General features: G+C 41.8%; 1 long non-coding RNA gene across 1 annotated transcript; it reads left to right on the top strand.

Annotated features, from left to right (window-relative positions):
* Positions 1 to 450: 450 nt before the first annotated feature.
* Positions 451 to 1368, top strand: LOC139829299 (uncharacterized). The gene is made up of 3 exons (XR_011741748.1): positions 451 to 618; positions 739 to 876; positions 1112 to 1368. It is a non-coding gene; the product is annotated as an uncharacterized lncRNA (long non-coding RNA).
* Positions 1369 to 6713: the final 5345 nt, after the last annotated feature.

Genomic DNA, 6713 nt, shown 5'->3' with positions numbered 1-6713 from the left:
GTGCGTGTAATAAATAATAGAGACTAATGCAAACAATCCAAAATGCAATTATATCATTGAGCAGCTCTATGAATTGCATCTGCTTTGGGTAGAGTGGCTATTACATAACAAAAGGATTTCCGTCCCTGAAAAATGAATTTTCTCCATTTCTCATTTTTCCTGGTGTGGTTTCCAGATGGACACGAGAGGGAATCAATTCTATGGAAGTGTCTCTGCCAGAACCTGAGGAGGTTACACCAGAACACCCCAGGTGTCCTCCCTGGCCATGGCACCTGTGCAGTTCCATCAGCTGCCATTTATTCTGGTTTTTGGTCAGCAACCTTTCCTCTCCCTGGTGGGTTCAGTGGACTTTGGGTCAGGCCCCGGGCGTGAATCACGGACAGAAGCGTAAGGAAAGGTTGCACTTTAACATCCCATGCAGTCTGGCTGCGTGCGGCATCATTGCGACTTGTTACTGAATTTCTGCCTCACTTTGTGTAATGTTTATCTTGAAAAGAAGTTTTTTAAGCCTGGCAAAGCAAAAAGACTTCTCAAGAGAGGGAATGGCTGGTTCACGCTCGAGACGGCTGTCTGTTAAATGTTATATTGATGATAAGGTCCTAAAGGAACCGGTCAGGGGTGAGCAATCTTTTTCTTTCCTTTTTACACTATCTTGGCTGAAGTTTCTTTTCCGCTTATAGTGAAGGGGGAACAGTTTTCTTCTTTTTTCTTCTTTCTTATCACCAACTTCAACCACAGGGTCAGCTTTGATTTGGATGAGTCAGAAACAGATTTATCTCTGAAGTTCTCCTTCTGTGCCTGGGAATGAAGTGTTTCTCCTCAGCTCAGAAGAAGGAGACTTTTTAAATAAAAAGAAAAAAAAACAAGAAAGAAAAGGTAATAACAGCTGTTTGTTTGACCTGCTCTGTAGTAGCCTGATTTATATGTTGCTGGTACATATAAGATTTTAAGAGACTTCTTTAGTTTCTCCGTGGCAATGTTTATGGTTTGTTTATAGAAAGAGATCTGTACTCCAGATTTGGTTCTAAACTCAGCTCAGCTCAGACGGTTGTTACAGCAGATAGACTTGACCTAGTACTCACCCTCTTTAAGATGTGTTTTATTTTTGCAGGCATTCCATAGTTGCAGGAAGCACTCAAGCCTTAATCTGGACCACTTGTCGGGTAGTGAAAGGAAAAAGAAACAATTCAGGGAGCAATCCTCTTGAAAAACCATCCCTGGGTTTAGGGGGAGCTCAGCAGGCCTGCAAGTCCTGGAGGCAGCTTGGAAATCCCCAGTTTAAGATGGGCCAATGAAGCTTTGTTGTTGATGCCCCAAGGGAAAAGCCAAATGCAGCGCTCATCACAATGTCAACGCGTATCGAGAATAAACTGAGATTTTGCATGGTTTGATCTGTGCATCCTTTTCCTGCTTCCTTCTGCAGTTTTGGTGGAAACAAAACTGCTTAGAAGCCTGAAAACCCTGGGAACACATTGGTTCTCAGGCTCTGACAGGTATGCCCACGCTCTTGGAGAGCAAATTCCTGTGTCCCCGTGGCTGGTGGCCCGTGGTTCTGAACTTCAGAGCAAGTAATATTTGCTTCACCCTTCTTTACTATTTCAATTACCCATTTTTTCTTAGACTGTGGTACAGCTGAACTAGAGAGAAGAAATTTCAAATTAAATATACTTTAGAAGCACTACTCTGAGCTGTAATTTACTTATTGTAACCGAATGCACCATTTGAAAGAAGAGGGTCATGGAGCAGGCGGGGAATATAAGCAGTGGTCTGCAATATCCCTGTGCAGTTGCTCTTGGAATCTTGAACAATCGAAATGGCAATTCACAGAATCACAGAATCACAGAGTCGACTGGGTTGGAAAAGACCTCAGGGATCATCCAGTCCAACCCTTGGTCCAACTCTGGTCCATTGACCAGATCATGGCACTAAGTGCCATGGCCAATCTCAGTTGGGGATCAGCGCTGGCACAGGGAGTGGGATCCAGGCCGGACTCAAAGGTGACCACAGGAGCTGCTACTTCCAATATTCCTGACTCTCCTTGGATGGGAAATTTGGACAAAGGGACAGGAAATTCCACTGTGCTGATTAAAAAACCCCAAAACAACGCACATGTGAGGAAACGGGGTTTGATTAGACGTGGAGGGACCAGCAGGACTAAATAATAACCCGTGTATCAGGGGATTTCCAGTGAAAATGATGGGGAGAAAAAGACTGAAGATTTGAGAATTAATTGTTATCCTCCTTTCTTGGGAATTTTTTCTATCCTCTCAGATAGGATCTGGACTATTTAGCTGATGTTTCTTTTTTGTGTTTTCATTTGCCCATCCTGTGTTCAAATTTGCTTACAGAGGCACATAGCTCTGAGCACACAACATATGCACGGAAAATAAGACGTTCCTTCATAGCTGCCTTTGAGTAATTTTTAATGGGTTGAAGAAATTAATGGAAGTAAAAATACTTTTTTTTTAATATTTTGTTTAAGAAACTGCTAACATGTGCACGTCCTATTCTTATCAACCTGCGAAACCAAACAGAAACTTAATGAAGCAAACCACTCGGCCTAATAGGAAGATTATTAACCACTCTGAAAAAAATTGCATACATGAATAAACAGGCTTCCTATTGCTTCTCCTACCAATCCCCCCTCACACAGACCTGAGACCACATCCCGTGTAATGAATCATTCATGCTAATGCTGAACATTAGGAAAGGTTAAACATATTGTTGAGCAGCAATCTTGTCAGACCCTTTTCTTTCCGTAGTTGCAGCGCGCATACCATGATGCATTCCTCAACTGGTGTTAATTTAAAGGGTTTGAGGCTGAAAAAAGGACATTCTGGAAGTGTCGTGCTGGTCCGTGTGGGTTAACTTAGTCTGAGATATCTGTGTTTTCAGTCTGAGCATTCAAAGTGACTTGGTGGAAGGCTCTCCTTTGCTTTCTTCTCTCTGCTAGTTCTCTTCAACCTGAAAAACAAAAGGACCAAGTTTTACCATTAGAATTCTGTGCAGCAGGTTATTAGAAAGATAATTCACACCTTAGATCACAAAAAAAATGGGAAGTTTTTAGGTGTGCATAGAGAGAAAATGAAATATCTTCTGCTTGGGAGATTGTGTAGTGTGAGAACACTGTTATTTGTGTTTCACTAGGAATAATGATAAATAGCGCTAAGAAGAAATCATGCACATATCCAGATACTTAAGGCTTCAGAAAGATTCTTTTTGCTTTTGTTACTGCAGTAGAAACCTCAGGCCTGTATTATTATCTGCCCAACTATCTAGGCTCATGGTCTTCAAGCTTTTAACATATGTTCCTAACTGCATCTTCAGAAATCAGTGTAAATATTTATTTTTTTAGTAATATGTTTCTCCTTACCCCTTTGTCCATTTGGGAACTGCACAATCCTGACCGAACACCCCTGTAGAGAAAGAATATCCCGCTGCTCAGCGCTTTTCCCTTGGCTGAGTTCTGTTTCCATTTAGGCGCATAGTCAGAATTCCAGAGGTGCGCGGGGCCGTGGGGCAGCTTCCCGGGTCCCGTCTCGAGTGGGGACAGGAGGGAAGCTGGAGAAAGGCAGGAACCCGCCCGGGTACAGATTTCTGCTCCAGCCCCACCACTTGGAGACTCAGTTAACTCAGTTATGCCCCGAAGCATCAAGTTTTATATCCCGTCAAAAACTGATGTATGAAAAAATCAGAGTTTCACAAAACTTCTTGTAAAGCTCTCTTTCTTCATAGAGTCCCTTTAAGTTCTCGCCTGCACAGTTTGTACGGCGACAATGGGTTCAATAAGCCACTTATGCTCAGTGACCAAGGAGACTTCCTTTCTGTCAATTTTTTGTTGTTTGATCCATTTCAATTTAATTAAATAGTCAAAATTTAAACTATATTTTTTTCCATCTTGAGAAATCAATCCTTTGCTGTAACTTTTCAGGAAATAGCCTCGTTCTTTATTTTGCATTTGAAATAGTTCTGAGCTTTTACACTGAAGAGAGATTGTTTGAGCAACCATCTCACTTATCTGCTGTAAAAACCGTATTTTAAAGACGCGGTTTTCTGTGAAAGAAGCTGGTTCAACATGTAATTCTCTTTGTCTTTGATGGATCATTCGCTTGGATGTAATGACTGCTGAATCTGATAACTTCATTTCTCACCAAGTAATCACAGCAAAATAATGAGTTACTGGATCATCGTTTTTGCTTTGTTTCTCATGGCTTTGCCTTTTTCACTTGAAAGAAGCCCTCGAGTTCCTGATTAGTCTCCGTGGCATGAAGGATTTGTCTTTTGCCAGGTTGAAAGAAGAACATTATTCAGATTCTTTACTTTTGATTCACCATTGCTCTGAGATGAGATGATGAATGGTGTCCTTTCTTTTAATGACTCAAAACATCAAGGGTGGCTTCCTACTCACTAGGAAAAGACACAGGTCCAGCTTTTTCATTGGGATAAAACACTTGTTAATAAAATGAGCAGAGTGGTTCAGGTGCGTTTGCCTGTTAGACCCCCAACAGGAAAGCCACAGATCTTAAGAGGAAGAAGCAGAAGAAAGGGAAGGAGAAACAGAGATTCATGGGAGAAAAAAGGGGGAAATATGTGATTTCAGACGGTATCAAACAAAGAAAAGAATGTTACCGCCAGTTCTCTCCCACCAAATTTGCCTCTGCCCAGTTCAATGCTGGTGCCACCGCGCAGGCCAGAGATTTATTAAAACGTAATAAAGTGATGATATTTCTGGAAACCTGGAACCATCCTGGAAGTACTTGAAGAATTCTTCTTAAAGGGACTGATCTAGAGTCCGCTAAAGTAAACAGGATCTTTTGCATTGGTACCAGGAGGCTTTCAATTATACCATAATCCTGCACTGCAGAAGCAAACGCTGAACTGGTTGTTGGCAAAGGATTTGAGAGAAAGTCACTGGTACTGTTACTACAGAATTTATCATTAATAGGAAGAAAATAGCCCTGTGGACTCACTGGCGTGGCAGCGACACCTCCCTGTCTGATGCCTTTGTGCAATGAAAACCACCACAAACTTCAGACTTTTGAAATATCCGAAGAGTTAAAATTCATCAAAAGTTTGAAGCCTGTTGTATTGAAGCTATCAGAAAGGGCTCGTATTTACTTCTCAGCCAGTACATTTTTAAAGTATGCCAACTTTTTAGAACTGTTTCACATCCAGTTCCCAGTGATGACCTCTGCTATCTGTGCTGGACTTAGGTATTATTTTTTACTTAAATGAGATCTCTTTAATCAGCTTTAAAAACATTGTGAACTGAAACTGCTCTTATTTAAAAGTTTAACTTTACTTTCATCAATTTATAATCAGAGTTCCTCTGGTATGTTTGATTCCTGACAAACAAGGATAAAAGTCTTGTGCCCCCATTGCTAATGAGATGATAAAACAGCAGGGATCAAGTTTTTAATTACTACAGGCTATGCACTGGAGAGGTACCAATGATATTTTCTATTGCATGTCTAAGTTGTAACTTCAGGCTTATGACAGTCATGCTGTGTTCCTCTGCCTTTGATGATCACTCATCTTTGTCTCCTGAGAACATACAAAAATTTCTGAGCCTGGATCCTGGGGGGTTTGCAATTATTGCTGTAACCTGGCACAGGTTCCAGTGCAGCACCGCTGCTGCTCACCGAGGATCCCGTGTCTGAGCGGATACCAAACATCCACAAACTTTTCTGCTCAGACAATCTGCATTCTCAGTCTCATTGTATGCAAGTCCCTTTATTACGCTTCTAATTAAGCTATAGAGTCATTTAATATTGTTTCATTTTTTCCTGTTAGAAGCACAATTACCTTCCCATACATAAGGAATTACGGCCACAGGCGCGCAGCAATGCACATTTTTGGCACTAGAGGACTCGGGTCTTGGAAAATTGACAATACAGGCGTATTTTTGGAAACAATCATCATTCCTACCCACGTTTATAAGCTTGTTGAGCAAGTTTTGCTTCTTTGATTAAAATTAATACTGATGCAAGAGATTAAGATGCATTTTCTAGTTCCATTATTAGAAGGAGAGAGCTGAAGCTGATGATTTTGCAGACCTACGCTCCCCTTCCCCACTTTTACCGCTCTCCACCACACTGATCAACCTGCATACATTTGGCCATTTCTCTGGTTACTCAAATGCTTCTTTTTCCGTTTGCTCCACACCACTGTCGTAGATAAGAGGGGACGTTTCCTTTGGCTCCAGTGCAAGGCAAACAAAAGAGCCACCAGTTGCACTACCACAGACAAACACAGATGAGAGCAGAACGAGGATGTCTGGGGGTTACGTGGAAAGTCACCTCTCCGGTTGCCGCTGGACTGGATCCCTGCTTAGATCACCAGAAATCTGTGGGGCGGAAAAAATCAGAGGAAAAACACTGAAAGTATCTTCTCACCGAGCTTCTATGGCTTTTTTCTCTGAAAATAAGGTTTACCTTCTCACAAAAGAGTTTGTGAAATCTGAACAGGAGCCCACCGGGTCTCCATACAGGCCCCGTACCCACCAGCATTTGCTCTGAGCCCGCTGCTGCTTGTTTCTGCCACAGCTCCCTCACAGTTCCACGGAATGCAACAGATAATTTCCTTTAAATTCCTTTATGCTGAGAAAGCACTCTGTGAGAAAACTGTTTCATCCCTATTTTGTCTTGCCTTTTCTGTTTCATCTCTGCTTGATGTGAGAGGCAGGTATGTCTTGGTCTTTTTTCCAACCCAAA

The sequence above is a fragment of the Patagioenas fasciata genome, chromosome 17, assembly GCF_037038585.1.
Source record: "Patagioenas fasciata isolate bPatFas1 chromosome 17, bPatFas1.hap1, whole genome shotgun sequence".
Lineage (NCBI taxonomy): Eukaryota > Metazoa > Chordata > Aves > Columbiformes > Columbidae > Patagioenas > Patagioenas fasciata.
This window is presented reverse-complemented; position numbering and strand designations above follow the sequence as displayed.